Raw genomic sequence first — 20,930 nt, 5'->3', positions numbered from 1 at the left:
GATAAAATGTGGAAAAAGGGGTTTGAATACTTTCCGAATGCACTGTATGTAAAGGTTGGGCCTATCCAAAACCCTTACAGATCATTTACAACCACAATACACTATTGACAAGTACGCCTAGCACAGATTAATTTGGGATTAAGCTCCAAGACTGTGAGTAGTGAAGTGCAGCATGTCAAACATGAATAATGAAATACATGACAACTATGGAGCCTCAATCTAAAATCCCTGTGATTAAAACAAAGCCTAACAGAAGGCAGCAGTGAAACTCCAACACCCCACAGAACACCACATTCTGCTGAGCAGGACATTAGTCCTGCTGTGGCTCACACACAATGCTCAGCCACGCACAATGTGACTACTAGTGACTAGTAATGCCCCGGGGAGGCTTGAGATAAAGGCGATTACATTTAGCTGATCTCACAGAGGTCAACATGGGGCAATCTTAGACTGGCCCTGGCCTGGCGAGACTTCCCTGAACAGCCAGCACAGAGACAGGCAGGGAGAGGCTTAGGAGGTGGCTTGGGCTGGTGAGGAACCTTTTTCTATAGGTTGTTGTGAGGTGAAACAGTAAATGGTGGCACAAGGCTACAAGCAATAGCAGACTAGCAGTAAACTAAGCTTACCCCATTTCCCATTGTTTCCCTTAAAGCTGGTGGTGCCCTAACACTGAAAAGGAGGTCTGTTTGTAATCACCTTTGTCCTACATTGGAACTGGTCAGTCGCCAAGTCAAGGGTTTCCAACTGCTTAACAACAACCACACTTCACTTACACACTTCCAAAGCTTGGATAACCAGAGCCATTTAGCTAGCAAAGCTTGTTTTCCATGAATTACCTCTGCTATTTGGCCCATCTGTCGGCCATTCACTAAAGCTCCAGTTACAATGTTCCACTGGCTCAGGCCCAGTCTCAACTCAAATCAGTTCAAATAAAATAACTTGTGAACAGTCTGTCCATTTCTGTAGAGAAAAAGGAATTCACAATTACTGGGCTAAATGGGGTAACGCGACTGCATGAGGCATCCATCATGTCAGATAGGACTTACTGAGGCCCAGTGTTTCCCCTAGGATTTTTTTTCAGCAGCGGTAGCAGACTTAGTGGGGGGGGGCTTCCTGCAGGGGGGGGCGGATGGTGTCTTCCTGGGGCATACATTTATACATCTACAGTGGCGGTCACGATTTAAATGCATATGGGGGAAACACTGGAGGCCTAAGCTAATGGTCTCCTGTGCATTGCAGTAGGGTTGGGCGGTATCCAGACTTTCATATCGTCATACCATCCTTCTCTCATCCCGGGATTTACGGTATTACCGGCTTAGTAAACAAGGGGGCGCCAAATACAAGCCCATGGGTGTCTATTACTACAATGCTAACAAGATTAGCACAAGTAACAGCACATTTCAATGGAGGCTTCTAGCTAAATATGCTAATGAGCACAAACGAAAATAAACAAAATGCAAAGACAGGCAATCCAGCTCATAAAGTTATAGATGGGTAGGAGCTACCGAATGTCATTTTTAGCGAGTTTGGACATTTACAAGCGAATGTGAACTAGAGACATTGTGCAAATGAACAAGGCTTTGACGCATTCTTGTCTGGAGGAAGAACAGTACTGCCTCTGGAGCAGCATGCGTACACGCTGTGTCTGTGTTGAGTCTGGAGTCGCTAGGGCAACGGGCCTGCCTGGACAAGAGGGGGGAGGAACATACGGGCCGAGAACGGAGAGGAGGAAAAAAACGCAAGGAAATCCAGATAGCAGTGGCAGCTGTACAGATAACTCATCCAAAGGGCTTTGACTTCTCAAACACGGCAGAAAGGTAACACTATATGATGTCCCGTCTCCTTATTAATTCAGCCACTTAGATAACTAGCAAGTTACACATAGTTTTGATGTCTTCACTATTATTCTACAATGTATAAAATAGTAAAAATAAAGAAAAACCCTTGAATGAGTAGGTGTTCTAAAACTTTTGACCGGTAGTGAGTAAAGTGAGTAGTGAGGTAGTGAGTAAATACACACACTCACTACCGGTCAAAAGTTTTAGAACACCTACTCATTCAAGGATTTTTCTTTATTTTTACTATTTTCTACATTGTAGAATAATAGTGAAGACATCAAAACTATTAAATATGGAATCATGTAGTAACCAAAAAAAGTGATAAACAAATCAAAATATATTTTATATTTGAGATTCTTCAAAAGAAGCCACCATTTGCCTTGATGACAGCTTTGCACACTCTTGGCATTCTCTCAACCAGCTTCATGAGGTAGTCACCTGGAATGCATTTCAATTAACAGGTGTGCCTTGTTAAAAGTTAATTTGTGGAATTTCTTTCCTTCTTAATGCGTTTCAGCCAATCAGCTGTGTTGTGACAAGGTGGGGGGGGTATACAGAAGATAGCCCTATTATGGCAAGAACAGCTCAAATAAGCAAAGAGAAACAACACTCCATCATCACTTTAAGACATGAAGGTCAGTCAATACGGAAAATGTCATGAACTTTGAAAGTTTCTTCAAGCGCAGTCGCAAAAACCATCAAGTGCTATGATGAAACTGGCTCTCATGAGGACCGCCACAGGAATGGAAGACCCAGAGTTACCTCTGCTGCAAAGGATAAGTTCATTAGTTACCAGCCTCAGAAATTGCAGCCCGAATAAATGCTTCAGAGAGTTCAAGTAACAGACACATCTCAACATCAACTGTTCAGAGGAGACTGTGTGAATCAGGCCTTCATGGTCGGATTGCTGCAAAGAAACCACTACTAAAGGACACCAATAATAAGAAGACACTTGCTTGGGCCAAGAAACACAAGCAATGGACATTAGACCGGTGGAAATGTGTCATTTGGTCTGGAGTCCAAATTGGAGATTTTTGGTTCCAACCGCCGTGTCGGTGAACGGATGATCTCCGCATGTGTGGTTCCCATCGTAAAGCATGGAGGAGGAGGTGTTATGGTGTGGGGGTGCTTTGCTGGTGACACTGTCTGTCATTTATTTAGAATTCAAGGCACACTTAACCAGCATGGCTACCACAGCATTCTGCAGTGATATGTCATCCCATCTGGTTTGGGCTTAGTGGGACTATCATTTGTTTTTCAACAGGACAATGACCCAACACACCTCCAGGCTGTGTAAGGGCTATTTTACCAAGAAGGAGAGCAATGGAGTGCTGCATCAGATGACCTGGCCTCAACAATCCCCCGACCTCAACTAAATTGAGATGGTTTGGGATGAGTCGGAGCACAGAGTGAAGGAAATGCAGCCAACAAGTGGTCAGCATACGTGGGAACTCCTTCAAGACTGTTGGAAAAGCATTCCAGGTGAAGCTGGTTGAGAGAATGCTAAGACTGTGCTACGCTTTCATCAAGGCAAAGGGTGGCTATTTGAAGAATTGCAAATATAAAATATATTTGGATTTGTTTAACAGTGTTACTATTTTTTGGGGGGAAATCAAGACCTAAGAGCACTTCTAGCTGGGGAGTCGTTCTATTTCATTTCAGCAAGCCATGACACCCACCATCTCAGACTTTGTTGAAATATAATTTTTATTTATAGGATTCATATAATATCCAATAAATATAGTACCGAATATCTGATTTGGACCAAACTTTTTTCTAACAATGAGTAAGACATGAGGAATACAAAGAATTGGCAAAAGCCACCCACGGACCCACCATGCCAAGCAGTTTACGTACAGGGTATGACAGCAAACCATGTTAACCTGGCCACTGTGGTATGCAGATTGTCATATTGACGTTGTGCCATCCCAGGATATTCTGCAATACCTGCACCGAACACAAGGGGCACTGTTTTCAAACCCCACTGAGCCTCTGTAATCCGAAGGTTAGCAATGTTAACAAGTACATGTAAAATCCCATAGAGAACACTAACGAGCACATAGCAAACTTTTTCTCCACAATTTCGTGATATCCAAATTGGTAGTTACAGTCTTGTCCCATAGCTGGAACTCCCCTACGGACTCGATAGAGGCGAAGGTCAAGAGCCAAGCGTCCTCCGAAACACGACCCTGCCAAACCGCACTGCTTTTTGACACACTGCACGCTTAACCCGGAAGCCACCCGCACCAATGTGTCGGAGGAAACACCGTCCAGCTGGCGACCGAAGTCAGCTTGCAGGCGCCCAGCCCGCCACAATGAGTCGCTAGAGCGCGATGGGGACAAGGAAATCTTAGGCTACCCTGATCACATTCAACACACATTTTATTGTAGGCTAAGAATATATTGAAATGATAACAAAATACAAATCATATTTTACCCACACAACTAGCTTCATGGCAACTTGTGGAACCACTATCATAAAAAAAGTGATATTTTGAAAACAGAGCCCTTGGCAAGCCCATGCTTTTTTTATCCGCATTTCATCTCTTTCCTACCGTCACTCTGCTTTGTTAGGGAGCGGGCGTGGAGTCTTACATTGAGAGTATCTTCATCATGATACCGATAGAAAATAATAGCAATCTATATTTTCAAAAGCATTTGAGTCTTGTGATCATATTTCACAACCTCCAAGGGCTTTTGAAGTTGCCTATGCGCAAGCTCAATAATAAGCCTACACTTGATTTACATTATTGCATGCTAAATATTTCTGATCAGTGACAGATGAGCAAGCGAAGAGATGAGCTATACCACCAACTTATTTGCCGAGCCACAGAATTCATCAAATATAGTTTACAGATGGAGGTTCAGTGAAACAAAATCACATTGATTGATTAAAGACAAGTCTTTTGGTCGGGAGTAGGCCCAGGCTACTAAGCCACTGAAGAGCTAAATAATCCACTTGTTAAACTACATAACATGCTGGCAAAATGTTCTGATCAGGGCTAATAAATGAGCCAACTAGACAAGATGACCATGAGCAGCACTCACCTCAACATAGCTAACACTTCCATAGCCTCATTGTAGCCTAACCAATATCCAAACGGAGATTCAGTGAAAAGAAAAATTGGACATTGGTTGATTTATCAAGAGACGCTTGTCTCAAAGCAGCGCGAAACGGTGCTGAAATAGTTGACCACACGCGTGTAGGCTATTGCTTGAATCAAATGTATTATAACAATTGGATGACTTTTGGAGTTTCATTAAGCAACAATTTGATGCCTTAAATTGCATTAGCCTACTTTATTCCAATATTTTCATCATTAAGTGATATTTATTCCCACAGTAATTCTTTATGGATCTATCCAGTTGTGGTTAAGAAAACATGCATGTGGTGGGAATGGGTGAAGTGACATGCTTTGCAAAGTTTAGAAATATCAGGATGATAGAAGTAACGAGCGATGCCTAGCAACCATCAAGAGCTTAAGAGCGTAGTACGTGCCAATGCCACCTCAGCATTACAGCTACGTTTCATACTAAGCCGTAGGCAGAACTTACCATCAATAAATATCCCTGACGGTCACCACTGATCTTGTACCTTCTCACACTTTCTAATATGCAAAAAGCCCATAGACATCACTTATATGCATAAATAAGGGCAAAGACTGGATTAATGGGAGAAGAGTGCTTTATCTAGGCCAGTGGTCACCAACCTTTTCTGAGTCAAGATCACAGAGCCAAAATGCAAGCAGAGATCTACCGCTCAGATTTCTTTTTAAACATGGCTTAAAAAACATAAGCCTATGCAACATTAACCAATTAAAAACAGTTATGTAGCAATGAGGTTAGTGCAGTAGGCTATAGGCCCAATACATTATCACTGCATATTGGCTATGCTTGAAATACCCTGCCAATGTTGATCTTCTCAAACCATATAGAAATTATATTTCAAAATATAGGTATATGATCACACTGGTAATAGATACAAGTAATACTTTGTTGTGAGGCACGGCTGAGTGAGCATAATAATATATTTTTTAACTGGACTGATGGCATGCATATGATGGTCAGTCTGAGGGGAGTGAGGGAGCAACGGTGAGGCTGCCGCTCTCCCTCCACTGAGAAAAGGGGACACAGTCTTCCAGCTGATGGAGAAACTCAAGTCGCACTCCATTATTTCTGCCTCATGCATCAATTCATGTTGTTACTCCTATGACCAGAGAACGTGAAATATTCCTCGATATTAAAAAAAGACAAGCCGCTAATAATAACAACGCTGTCATGAGCCTCTCACTCCACCGGGTTACCACCTTAATTTTCTTCCACTCTGCTCACCACTCTCTCTACTCAGCCTAACTAGCTCCACCTGTCCCTGCTCTGCTCGGCTCTAATTACTCTGCCAGCTGCGCTGCATTACCCACTAACCTCTCCCAGTATTTATAGCCCTGTCTTTCAGCTCTCCTTGGTCAGATCGTCTGCAAAGCTCACACCCGGAACCTGTTTGCTCGCGCTTCTGGCGCACCCTGGTTTTGTGACCCCGGACCTGCCTGGTTTTTGGATACTCTTCTGCCTCAGGAGATCCAGACCTGCTTCTGCCATTACGACTCCTGACTACTCTTCAATCCCGGTAACTCTGACCAGCCTTCTGCCTTGCTACTACGTATTTTGGATTTCCCTTGAACTGTACTGCTGCCTGGTTTCATTCCGCCCCGTTGTGTCTGTGTTTCCTCCCCCCCCCAGGACTTCTGGACCACCAACCACCGGCGTCATCGGACGCATCGCTGCCACTGGGGGAGGCACAGACCCAGCACATCGGACGGGATAACCCCTGGAGCCTTCACTCACTCCCTACATCCCTTTCCCCCTTAAGTTTAAATAAACTTTCTGGTGTGACGCAATTGTGGTCCTCTTGTCGTCTGTCTGAACCGTGACAGTACGATCTGACCATCATGGACTCAGCGCACACTTCCCCCGACATGGAAACCGAAGAACCTGAGCAACCCACCGCCATGCTACGCCTGGAACACACTGAGAGAGAGCTAGGCCGCATGAGCGGCGACATCACCTCTCTGCTTCAGGTCGGCCACCAACAGCATCAGCAGTTCCAGCAGCACCAGCAGCAGTCCCAGCAGCAGCAACAACAACTCGCCATGATCATTCAACTCCTCACCAACCTGACCCCAGCCAGTCTGCCCACCAGCCCTGCCCCCGAGTTACCTGCCCCGGTCATTGCAGCCGCTGCTCCGGAACCCAAGATTGGAAACCCCGAGCGGTTCAACGGCGATTCAACCCAGGTCCGGCCATTCCTGACTAGCTGCCGACTTCCAGTTCTCCTTGCAGCCAAGGACCTTCGCCACGGAGGGGGCTAAAGTTGGGTATGCCATCACTCACCTGACGGGCCGAGCTCGACTCTGGGGAACAGCAGAGTTCGAACGTCAAACCCCCGCATGTGCAACCTTCGACCGGTTTGCCGAGGAGATGCTGAAGGTGTTTGACCTGGATTCACCAACCGCAGAGGCGTCTCGTGAACTGTTCAGTATTCGACAAGGCAGACGTACAGTCGCAGACCATTCCATCGACTTCCGAACCCTGGCTAGACGAAGTTCTTGGAACACACCATCGTTGGTGGACGCGTTCTTCCATAGTTTGGCTGACTATATCAAGGACGAGTTGGTCTCCCATGAACTGCCTTCCACTCTTGATGAAGCCATCGCACTGACTGTCAGGATCGACAGAAGGATACAGACCCGTCGTCGTGAGAGGGGGGCGCCAAGGTCCACCTACTACCGGCATTCGGAGAGATCCGACTGGGCTCCTGTCATCTACTGCCACTCACCCAGTTCAGCTTGATCAGTCTGAGCCTATGGAGATTGGGCGAGCCTCTCTCACTCCTGCAGAGCGCCAGCGACGCTTCACCTCGAACCTCTGCCTCTATTGTGGAGGTGATGGACATCGTGTGGTAACCTGCCCTTTAAAGGGCCGAAGCTCACCGGGCATAGGGGGAGTCCGGTTGAGTTCAATGACCATCCAGTCCTCCGACCGCAAACCCCCTGCTGCAAGTTCACCTCCGCCTCCCTGACTCAACTCACACCCTGGCTGCTCTGGTGGATTCTGGCGCCGAAGCCAACATAATGGACATCAAGCTGGCACGCCAACTGGGACTGGAGAACCTCCGTTTGACACCTCCTATTCCTGCCCGGGCACTGGACGGACACTTACTCGGATCGGTCACTCATGTCACGGCCCCGGTCTCGATGGGTCTGTCCGGAAACCATCAAGAAACTATCCAGTTTCACCTGCTCCCCTCTCCAGGCCAACCCCTCATCCTGGGTTACCCATGGCTCCGCCCGGCACAACCCTCAGCTCGACTGGGTGACCGGGGTGATCAGGGAGTGGGGAGAGGACTGCCACCGAACCTGCCTGCTTGCCGCCGCACTGCCCCCTCGGCCAGTACCTACTAACTCCGCTCCTGACCCCTCCAAGGACCCTGTGTCGATTCTGCCAAGTCCCTGCATCGTTGCAGCTCTGACCTGGGCTGTTGAGGAACAGGTGCTGGAGGCTCTCCGTAACCAGCCAGGTCCCAGCACTTGCCCAGCTGACCGCCTTTTTGTCCCCGAAGACCTGAGGTCCCAGGTCGTTCAGTGGGGACATGACTCCCGCCTAGCTTGTCACCCTGGCTCCACCCGCACTTACAACCTGCTCGCCCAGAGGTTCTGGTGGCCCTCTCTGAGGAAGGATGTACGGGAATTCGTCCAAGCCTGCCCCATCTGCAACCAACACAAGTCGTCCTGCCAGCCCCCCAGCCGGATTGCTGCAGCCCCTGCCTGTGCCCAGGAGTCCGCTGGTCCCTGCTGCGCCTTGTCCTCCTCCTCCACGGCTCGCCGATGGTGGTCTGGTTTACACCGTCCGCCGCCTGCTTCGGTCCAGACGGAGGGGTAGGGGTCTCCAGTACCTCATTGACTGGGAGGGCTATGGACCTGAGGAAAGGACCTGGGTGCCAGCTAGTCGGATTGTGGATAGGACTCTCATCACCGCTTTCCACCAACGGCATCCTGATCAACCTGCAATCCGTAGGGGCCGCCCCAGAGGGGTCTCTAACCGTCCTGCCCGCTCGGCTTCCTGTCCTGTGCCTGATCCGGTCTCGGGACCTGTCCCATCTCCCGACCACGGCCCTCCGGCTTCCTCCGAGGATGAGGACGTTCACTCGGACCGTTCGGAGGAGTTCTAGCCCTCCTCCGGCTCCCCTCCTCCCGCCCGGCGTGGTGTTGCTCTTGGGACTTCTGGGGCCGTCCCTTGGGGGGTTCTGTCATGAGCCTCTCACTCCACCGGGTTACCACCTTAATTTTCTTCCACTCTGCTCACCACTCTCTCTACTCAGCCTAACTAGCTCCACCTGTCCCTGCTCTGCTCGGCTCTAATTACTCTGCCAGCTGCGCTGCATTACCCACTAACCTCTCCCAGTATTTATAGCCCTGTCTTTCAGCTCTCCTTGGTCAGATCGTCTGCAAAGCTCACACCCGGAACCTGTTTGCTCGCGCTTCTGGCGCACCCTGGTTTTGTGACCCCCGGACCTGCCTGGTTTTTGGATACTCTTCTGCCTCAGGAGATCCAGACCTGCTTCTGCCATTACGACTCCTGACTACTCTTCAATCCCGGTAACTCTGACCAGCCTTCTGCCTTGCTACTACGTATTTTGGATTTCCCTTGAACTGTACTGCTGCCTGGTTTCATTCCGCCCCGTTGTGTCTGTGTTTCCTCCCCCCCCCAGGACTTCTGGACCACCAACCACCGGCGTCATCGGACGCATCGCTGCCACTGGGGGGAGGCACAGACCCAGCACATCGGACGGGATAACCCCTGGAGCCTTCACTCACTCCCTACATCCCTTTCCCCTTAAGTTTAAATAAACTTTCTGGTGTGACGCAATTGTGGTCCTCTTGTCGTCTGTCTGAACCGTGACAAACGCAAGCTTATCAGAACACTGCTACACTCATTCATTGCAACTGCAGCGCTGGTTGTAGCGGAGTGGAAGTAGGGAGAAAGCGCATTTTATGTCTTATAAAAGTGTTGAACAAAGTGTTGACCCTGAGTAACAACTTAAACATGAACTGCTGTTTTTACGAGTAAGTTCTTTGCTGTATTCGTTGAGTCTCTCTCGTCATGGTTTTAAACGTTCTGAAATCTCACAGTATCAACTTTGCTGTGCATTTGAGGTTTCTTTTTACAGCCTATGGTTCGAGGAAACTGTGCAGACACAGTGATCTGAGCTGTCTGATTGGCCAGCGGTAGGCCAGCACAGGGGCACTTGATTTGCTCTCTGGGCCTGCCGGGTAGGTGGAGTTCTACCTCCAGACACATAAAATGGGAACAATTGTGTTTATTGACCATAGCTTATACCAGCCCATACCATAACCCCACCGCCACAATGGGGCACTCTGTTCACAACGTTGGCATCAGCAAACCGCTCACCCACACAACGCCATACACGTGGTCTGCGGTTGTGAGTCCAGTTGGACGTACTGCCAAATTCTCTAGAACGACGTTGGAGGCGGCTTATGGTAGAGAAATGAACATTCAATTATCTGGCAACAGCTCAGGTGGACATTCCTGCAGTCAGCATGCCAATTGCACGCTCCCTCAAAACTTGAGGCATCTGTGGCATTGTGTTGTGTGACAAAACTGCACATTTTAGAGTGGCCTATTATTGTCCCCAGCACAAGTTGCACCTGTGTAATGATCATGCTGTTTAAATCAACTTCTTGGATGGACTATCTTGGCGAAGGAGAAATGCTCACTAACAGGGATGTAAACACATTTGTACACAACATTAGAGAGAAATACGTTTTTGTGCGTATGGAATATTTCTGGGATCTTTTATTTCAGCTCATGAAACATGGGACCAACACCTTCATGTTAAAATTTGTTTTCAGTGTATAAACAGTCTGTCAGAGATGGAAAGATCAACCAGATTTGCAGCACAGACTGACACTTAGCACCATGTGACAGCCAAAAAAGCCTATTGTCAGTACTGGGCTAAATTAAGTATTTTGTATTTTTGTATTTGTCTTTGCAATCCTCTTGTTTCTCACAGAAATGCTATTTTTGGCTACCTTTTTCAAGTGATTTGAGAGACGGATGTTGCCTCAAAGGACTTTCATCAACATCTCAGGGATGAAAGCTACTTCAGGAGAAGAAAACATCCAGTCTACTTCAGTACCTTGTCAAAAGAAAATGATCATATCTGCTTTTATTTGCTACCATAAACTTTACCATCAGCAACCTCTGATTAAAGGTTGAGATATAAAACAAAATACAAGTTGAGGCCTATAACATTGCTACAATGTTAAGCATGCTTCAGTGTGGCGTAAGGACAACTCAATGACCAAGAAGACAAGTAGGCCTAGCTAAACTCAGCAAAAAAAGAAACATCCAGGGTCCCTGCTCATCTGCGTGAACGTGCCTTAGGCATGCTAAAAAGGAGGCATGAGGACTACAGATGTGGCCAGGGAAATAAATTGCAATGTCCGTAATGTCAAATCAAATCAAATTTTATTGGTCACATGCGCCGAATACAACAGGTGCAGACATTACAGTGAAATGCTTACTTACAGCCCTTAACCAACAGTGCATTTATTTTAAACAAAAAAAGTAAGAATAAAACAACAACAAAAAAAAGTGTTGAGAAAAAAAGAGCAGAAGTAAAATAAAGTGACAGTAGGGAGGCTATATATACAGGGGGGTACCGTTGCAGAGTCAATGTGCGGGGGCACCGGCTAGTTGAGGTAGTTGAGGTAATATGTACATGTGGGTAGAGTTAAAGTGACTATGCATAAATACTTAACAGAGTAGCAGCAGCGTAAAAAGGATGGGGTGGGGGGGCAGTGCAAATAGTCCGGGTAGCCATGATTAGCTGTTCATGAGTCTTATGGCTTGGGGGTAGAAGCTGTTGAGAAGTCTTTTGGACCTAGACTTGGCACTCCGGTACCGCTTGCCGTGCGGTAGCAGAGAGAACAGTCTATGACTAGGGGTGGCTGGAGTCTTTGACAATTTTGAGGGCCTTCCTCTGACACCGCCTGGTATAGAGGTCCTGGATGGCAGGAAGCTTTGCCCCAGTGATGTACTGGGCCGTACGCACTACCCTCTGTAGTGCCTTGCGGTCGGAGGCCAAGCAGTTGCCATACCAGGCGGTGATGCAACCAGTCAGGATGCTCTCGATGGTGCAGCTGTAGAATTTTTTGAGGATCTGAGGACCCATGCCAAATCTTTTTAGTCTCCTGAGGGGGAATAGGCTTTGTCGTGCCCTCTTCACGACTGTCTTGGTGTGTTTGGACCATGATAGTTCGTTGGTGATGTGGACACCAAGGAACTTGAAGCTCTCAACCTGTTCCACTACAGCCCCGTCGATGAGAATGGGGGCGTGCTCAGTCCTCTTTTTTTTCCTGTAGTCCACAATCATCTCCTTTGTCTTGGTCACGTTGAGGGAGAGGTTGTTGTCCTGGCACCACACGGCCAGATCTCTGACCTCCTCCCTATAGGCTGTCTCATCATTGTCGGTGATCAGGCCTACCACTGTTGTGTCGTCGGCAAACTTAATGATGGTGTTGGAGTCGTGGAGATGTGAGACGCATAAGACAGCGCTACAGGGAGACAGGACGGACAGCTGATCAACAACACTTGCACAGGATCGGTACATCCGAACATCACACCTGCGGGACAGGTACAGGATGGCAACAACAACTGCCCGAATTACACCAGGAACGCACAATCCCTCCATCAGTGCTCAGACTGTCCGCAATAAGCTGAGAGAGGCTGGACTAAGGGCTTGTAGGCTTGTTGTAAGGCAGGTCCTCACCAGACATCACCGGCAACAACGTCGCCTATGGGCACAAACCCACCATCGCTGGACCAGACAGGACTGGCAAAAAGTGCTCTTCACTGACGAGTTGCAGTTTTGTTTCACCAGGGGTGATGGTCGGATTCGCGTTTATCGTCGAAGGAATGAGCGTTACACTGAGGCCTGTACTCTGGAGTGGGATCGATTTGGAGGTGGAGGGTCCGTCATGGTCTGGGGCGGTGTGTCACAGCATCATCAGACTGAGCTTGTTGTCATTGCAGACAATCTCAATGCTATGCATTACAGGGAAGACATCCTCCTCCCTCATGTGGTACCCTTCCTGCAGGCTCATTCTGACATGACCCTCCAGCATGACAATGCCACCAGCCATACTGCTCGTTCTGTGCGTGAATTCCTGCAAGACAGGAATGTCAGTGTTCTGCCATGGCCAGCGAAGAGCCCGGATTTCAATCCCATTGAGCACGTCTGGGACCTGTTGGATCGGAGGGTGAGGGCTAGGGCCATTCCCCCCAGAAATGTCCAGGAACTTGCAGGTGCCTTGGTGGAAGAGTGGGGTAACATCTCACAGCAAGAACCAGCAAATCTGGTGCAGTCCATGAGGAGGAGACACACTGCAGTACTTAATGCAGCTGGTGACCACACCAGATACTGACTGTTACTTTTGATTTTGACCCCCCCTTTGTTCAGGGACACATTATTCAATTTCTGTTAGTCACATGTCTGTGGAACTTGTTCAGTTTATGTCTCAGTTGTTGAATCTTGTTATGTTTTATTGTTAAGTTTAGTAGGACAGACAGTAATGAGAAATATTAACAATCAATGACTAACCTGTAAAATAACACACCATGATTTTGCTATGACACCTCACCTTTGACCTCAACCTTTGCAGCCACTACAGCTGGGCAAATAGGGTTATTGATGTCATGAGGGTAAAATATCTACATTAACCATCAACACCAACCTATACCAACATAGTGCATTCGGAAAGTATTCAGACCCCTTGGCTTTTTCCACATTTTGTTACGTTAGCCTTATTCTAAAATGGATTCAATTGTTTGTTTTTTTCTCAATCAATCTACACACAATAACCCATAATGACGAAGCAAAAACAGTTTTTTTGAAATGTTAGCAAATGTATTAAAAATTACAGCCTCGAGTCTTCTTGGGTATGATGCTACAAGCTTGGCACACCTGTTTTTGGGGAGTTTCTCCCATTTTTCTCTGCAGATCCGCTCAAGCTCAGCAGGTTGGATGGGGAGCGTCGCTGCACAGCTATTTTCAGGTCTCTCCAGAGATTTTCGTTCGGGTTCAAGTCCGGGCTCTGGCTGGGCAACTCAAGGACATGAGACTTGTCCCGAAGCCACTCCTGCGTTATCTTGCCTGTGTGCTTAAAGTCGTTGTCCTGTTGGAAGGTGAACCTTCGCCCCAGTATTTGTAGTTATTATGGATCCACATTAGCTGCTGCCAAGGCATCAGCTACTCTTCCTGGGGTCCGGCAAAATTAAGGCAGTTATAACACTAAGAACATTACAATACATTCATAACAGATTTCACAACACACTAAAAGTATGTGCCCTCAGGCCCCTACTCCACTACCACATATCTACAACACAAAATCCATGTGTGTGTATAGTGCGTATGTTATCGTGTGTGTATGCATGTGTCTGTGTTTGTGTTGCTTCACAGTCCCCGTTGTTCCATAAGGTGCATTTTTATATTTTTATTTTATTTATTTTTATCTGATTCTACTGCTTGCATCAGTTACTTGATGTGGAATAGAGTTCCATGTAGTCATGGCGCTATGTAGTACTGTGCGACTCCCATAGTCTGTTCTAGACTTGGGGACTGTGAAGAGAGCTCTGGTGGCATGTCTTGTGGGGTATGCATGGGTGTCTGAGCTGTGTGCTACTTGTTTAAACAGACCGCTCGGTGCTTTCAACATGTCAATACCGCTCACAAATACAAGTAGTGATGAAGTCAGTCTCTCCTCCACATTGAGCCAGGAGAGATTGACATGCATATTATTAATGTTAGCTCTCTGTGTACATCCAAGGGCCAGCCGTGCTGCCCAGTTCTGAGACAATTGCAATTTTCCTAAGTCCCTTTTTGTGGCACCTGACCACACGATTGAACAGTAGTCAAGGTGCGACAAAACTAGAGCCTGTAGGACCTGCCTTGATAGTGCTGTTAAGAAGGCAGAGTAGCGCTTTATTATGGACAGACTTCTCCCCATCTAAGCTGCTGTTGTATTAATATGTTTTGACCATGACAGTTTACAATGCAGGGTTACACCAGGCAGTTTAATCACCTCAACTTGCTCAATTTCCACATTATTTATTACAATATTTAGTTGAGGGTTTAGTAAATTATTTGTCCCAAATACAATGCTTTTAGTTTTTGAAACATTTAGGACTTATTCCTTGCCACCCATTCTGAAACTAACTGCAGCTCTTTGTTAAGTGTTGCTGTCATTTCAGTCGCTGTAGTAGCTGACGTGTATAGTGTTGAGTCATCCGCATACATAGACACACTGGCTTTACTCAAAGCCAGTGGCATGTCGTTAGTAAAGATTGAAAAAAGTAAGGGGCCTAGACAGCTGCCCTGGGGAATTCCTGATTCTACCTGGATTATGTTGGAGAGGCTTCCATTAAAGGACACCCTCTGAGTTCTGTTAGACAGGTAACTCTTTATCCACAATGTTGCAGGGGGTGTAAAGCCATAACACATACATTTTTCCAGCAGCAGATCATGATCGATAATGTAAAAAGCCACACTGAAGTCTAAGAAAACAGCCCCCAATCTTTTTATCATCAATTTCTCTCAGCAAATCATCAGTCATTTGTGTAAGTGCTGTGCTTGTTGAATGTCCTTCCCTATAAGTGTGCTGAAATTCTGTTGTCAATTTGTTTCCTGTAAAATAGTATTGTATCTGGTCAAACACCATTTTTCCCAAAACGTTACTAAGGGTTGGTAACAGGCTGATTGGTTGGCTATTTGAGCCGGTAAAGGGGGCTTTACTATTCTTAGGAAACTGAATGACTTTTGCTTCCCTCCAGGCCTGAGGGCACACACTTTCTAGTAGGCTTAAATTGAAGATATGGAAAATAGAAGTGGCAATATCGTCCAATATTATCCTCAGTAATTTTCCATCCAAGTTGTCAGACCCCGGTGACTTGTCATTGTTGATAGACAATTTTTTCACCTCTTCCACACTCACTTTACAGAATTCAAAATTACAATGCTTGTCTTTCATAATTTGGTTAGATATACTTGGATATGTAGTGTCAGCGTTTGTTGCTGGCATGTCATGCCTAAATTTGCTAATCTTGCCAATGAAAAAATGATTAAAGTAGTTGGCAATATCAGTCGGTTTTGTGATGAATGAGCCATCATTCAATGAATGATGGAGTGGAGTTTGCCTTTTTCCCCGACATTTCATTGAAGATGCTCCAAAGCTTTTTACTATCATTCTTTATGTCATTTATCTTTGTTTCAGTGTAGTTTCTTCTTTTTATTCAGTTTAGTCACATGATTTCTCAATTTGCAGTACATTTGACAATCGATTGTGCAGACAGACTTATTTGCCATTCCTTTTGCCTCATCCCTTTCAATCATACAATTTTTCAATTCCTCATCAATCCACAGGGATTTAACAGTTTTCTTGAATGGCGCATGCTTAGTAGTAACGAGGATAAGCAATTTCATAAATGTGTCAAGTGCAGCGTCTGTTTGCTCCTCATTACACACCACGGACCAACAAATATTATTTACGTCAACAACATAGGAATCACTACAAAGCTTATTGTACGACCTCCTATACACTATATTAGGCCCAGCCTTTTGAACTTTGGTTTTCCTAGACATGGCTACTATATTGTGATCACTACATCCGATGGATCTGGATATTGCTTTCAAGCACATTTCTGCAGCATTAGTAAAGATGGAATCAATACATGTTGATTATTTAATTCCTGGGCTGTTTGTAACTACCCCGGTAGGTTGACTGATAACCTGAACCAGGTTGCAGGCACTGGTTACAGTTTGAAGCTTTTTCTTGAGTTGGCAGCTTGATGAAAGCCAGTCAATATTTAAAATCACCCAGAAAATATACCGCTCTGTTGATATCACATACATTATCAAGCATTTCACACGTTATCCAGATACTGACTGTTAGCACTTGGTGGTCTATAGCAGCTTCCCACAACAATGGGCTTTAGGTGAGGCAAATGAACCTGTAGCCATATTACTTCAACAGTATTTAACATAAGATCCTCTCTAAGCTTTACAGGAATGTGGTTCTGAATATAAACAGCAACACTTCCACCACTGGCATGTCTGTCTTTTCTGTAAATGTTATAACCTTGTATTGCTACCACTGTATCATCAACGGTATTATCTAAGTGACTTTCAGAGATATTCATACATTGACTGTCATCGCTTACTAGCAAGTTATTAATTTCATGAACCTTGTTTCTTAAGCTACATTCTGTGGTCCTGAGCACTCTGGAGCAGGTTTTCATCAAGGATCTCTCTGTACTTTGCTCCAATCATCTTTCCCTCGATTCTGACTAGTCTCCCAGTCCCTGCCGCTGAAAAACATCCCCACAGCATGATGCTGCCACCATGCTTCACCGTAGGGATGGTGCCAGGTTTCCTCCAGAAGTGACGCTTGGCATTCAGGCCAAAGAGTTCAATCTGGGTTTCATCAGACCAGAGAATCTTGTTTCTCATGGTCAGAGTCCTTTAGCAAACTCCAAGCGGGCTGTCATGTGGCTTTTACTGAGGAGTGGCTTGTCTGGCCACTCTACCCTAAAGGCCTGATTGGTGGAGTGCTGCAGAGATGGTTGTTCTTCTGGAAGGTTCTCCCATCTCCACAGAGGAACTCTGGAGCTCTGTCAGAGTGACCATCGGGTTCTTGGTCACCTTCCTGACCAAGGCCCTTCTCCCCCAATTGCTCAGTTTGGCCGGGCGGCCAGCTCTAGGAAGAGTCTTGGTGGTTCCAAACTTCATCCATTTAAGAATGATGGAGGCCACTGTGTTCTTGGCGACTTTCAATGCTGCAGACATTTTTTGGTACTCTTCCCCAGATCTGTGCCTCGACACAATCCTGTCTCAGAGCTCTACGGATAATTCCTTCGACCTCATGGCTTGGTTTTTACTCTGACATGCACTGTCAACTGTGGGACCTTATATAGACAGGTGTGTGCCTTTCCAAATCATGTCCAATCAATCGAATTTACCACAGGTGGACTCCAATCAAGTCGTATAAACATCTCAAGGATGATCAATGGAAACAGGATGCACCTGAGCGCAATTTCGAGTCTCATAGCAAAGGATCTGAATACTTATGTAAAATTCTAAAAACATGTTTTCGCTTTGTCATTATGGGGTATTGTGTGTAGATTGATGAGCATTTTGTATTTATTTAATCCATTTTAGAATAAGGCTGTAAAGTAAAATGTGGAAATACTTTCTGAATGCACTGTAGAATATCATTGTCACTACCATATGTTACTACAGACCCAAATCTTTGTCACTACTAGATAGATCTGCTGACAAATGGGCAAAAAAAGAAAAAACTGTTTGAGCTATATTTTCTGTGACAGAAGATTGAGGAAACGGACAGCAGCTACGCGTTGCTAGGCCACACATGGTGGTGAGGGCTGCCTGCAAGGGTGTGAGCATCAAAATAAAAAGAGACAAAGCAACAGTATGCAATAGCTAGCTCACAAGACATAAACCCATAGCTGTAACATTACGTTACTAGCTACAGATAAGAGATTGAGATAGAAGAATACATGCAATCTTAATTGTTTCTTGCAGTTAGTCAAGAGCATAGTGGTGAGGAGGAGGAGCTCCGCGGACCCTTAAGGCAACAGCATGCATTCAGTTCGGCTGGCACCTAGCCGAACGAGGGTGCTCGCATACTCCCTTATAAACCTTCGCTTATAAAATGAGAAAAAAGCGGCAATTGTACTGTTTGTCCATTTAGAGATGACGTAGCCAGTATACACTTCCTCAAAATATTCAGAATTAAGAGATAATTCAAGAAATCTTTCATTAATATCGACATTTAACTTTTATGTTTAGTGCAGTATTTTTCAATGAATTTCTTTTCATGAAAACGAGTCGTCTCTCATTGAATGACAACAAAGACTTTATTGAAGAATCCCTACTGTTGACCAAACACCGACAAACATTTACATTACATTTACGTCATTTAGCAGACGCTCTTATCCAGAGCGACTTACAAATAGGTGCATTCACAAAGAGGCATAGACTTCGGCTCTGAACTTCTGCTTACCTCCAGAAAAAATTACTTGTGCCCGAACAGCCGAAAAAACCCTCACCGAAGTCCAAAACAAATAAAAACGTCACAAAATGTCGTCATAATATATACACGAACTCTACCAAACTGTTTTGGCCGGGAAGCATGCGGACGCCTTTAGTGTCCGGAAGTAATTTAGCCATTAATTGTAGTCATTGCGATCTGTAGTTACTATTTTCTCTAGTTTTCTCGTGTCAATTAACTTGTGACATTCCTGGATTACTCATTATATTAATAAAGTCTGATTTAATCAACAAATAAAATCACTACATATCCCACTGAGCCAAGCAAGGACAGGCAGCCCGTTTTCACAGTTCCAAGTCCAGTCAGAAACATCCATCTAACCCTACGCCAATGACTCCGGTGGATCTCAAAAGTTAACTTGGATCCACGTTAAGTATCAATGATATCCTTCGCCACCGTCGTCTTACGACGGATATCTCGAACCAGTCATGATTATTCAACAAAACAATACATAATTTTCACGTTTTTTCCCAGCAAATATTCTTATTGATTGTATAACTAGCAAAAGAGTTTTGAAGTTGAGGGTGCAGTATTTAGTTTAACAATAAGGACGAAAACTAGCATAGTTCAGCTAGCCAGCTAGTTTAGCCAGAGAAAACGAGCTCAGGCCTAGTGCGCATGGGCTAATTCTGGAGACAGGTTGTCGTTTTTATGCCCTGACATTAGGAGATGGCGGTGAAAAGTTTGATTAAACAATTCAGAGACAAACAAATAAATCTGATAACTTATATTTAAGGAGAGCAAATCGATATACAATCCCGAAATGATCTGTAACTGTCAATAGTAAAACAACATTTAAATGCTGTTTGAGTGAACCCTGAATACAGAAATGAATGGTGAATTCGCTTCTGGACACGGTAGACTCCTCTTCATCACCACTCTATAGTGGTTTGTACAGTTTGCTGGGTGTCTTGTAACAACGGTCAACACTAGCTTCTATACCCAAAGTCATAAACTCTGCCCATTTCTACAATTTAAACCTAATCATAACCAAACTGCTAACCTTATGCCTAACTAACCTTAAAGCGGAAATCCTTAATTAAAACAAAGTGTTCTCATGGCCACAGTTTCAGTGAAAAACCTCATCGGTAAAAAACTAGGTCCCCTGTGCCTCATATGGTAGAGCATGGCACTTGCAACGCCAGGGTTGTGGTTTCGATTCCCACGGGGAACCAGTATGGGGGGGGAAATATTAAAATGTATGCAATCTGTAGTATGAAAATGTATGCACTCTGTAAGTCGCTCTGGATAACAGCGTCTGCTAAATATGTCAAATGGATGGAGAAATGCAACTACTATCAAATTCATAGACTGAGCTATGGATGCAAGGACTGACCATCCATGATATCAAAATTATAGTTTTAAACATTTAGGCTATACAGTGTTTGTTTACATTTACTTTGTTTACAAACATTGGAGTAAAACAAACTTATATTTTGGGTTCTGATTGTGTACGACAGTTAAACTAAGCTAATGAGGCAATTATACGTTATATTCTTCAGTGATCAATGGGTACATATATCATACATTTATAGGTCCAAAAATTGATGTAGCAACTAAGGATTGCCCGTATAAATTATGACCAACAAGCTAATTTTTTTGCCAATTTAGATTTTGTGGCTGTGGAATCTGACTGTGGATATAGACGCTAGTCAGTGGAAACGTGTAACCACTGCTGTGTCCTTGCACAACCATAATCCCTGCTACTTCACATGGAGAATAACAAACCATTTTTACATCCTGTCTTTTCCCCCATTTATTGTTAGAGAATTATCTAAAGCTATTACTGCAGATGTAGTAAACTATCTAACGTTATCTAGCTAGCTAAGCTAACTAGTAACAACATTCCATGTTCTTCGCACATAGATAACGTTAGTCTGTCAATCAA

General features: G+C 45.2%; 1 protein-coding gene across 5 annotated transcripts in view; it reads right to left on the bottom strand.

Annotated features, from left to right (window-relative positions):
* LOC121548886 (dnaJ homolog subfamily C member 5) overlaps positions 1-20,930 on the bottom strand; it is a 34,294-nt gene that overhangs the window by 12,488 nt on the left and 876 nt on the right. The window lies entirely within an intron of this gene.

This window comes from Coregonus clupeaformis, chromosome 33 (assembly GCF_020615455.1).
Source record: "Coregonus clupeaformis isolate EN_2021a chromosome 33, ASM2061545v1, whole genome shotgun sequence".
Taxonomy (NCBI): domain Eukaryota; kingdom Metazoa; phylum Chordata; class Actinopteri; order Salmoniformes; family Salmonidae; genus Coregonus; species Coregonus clupeaformis.
This window is presented reverse-complemented; position numbering and strand designations above follow the sequence as displayed.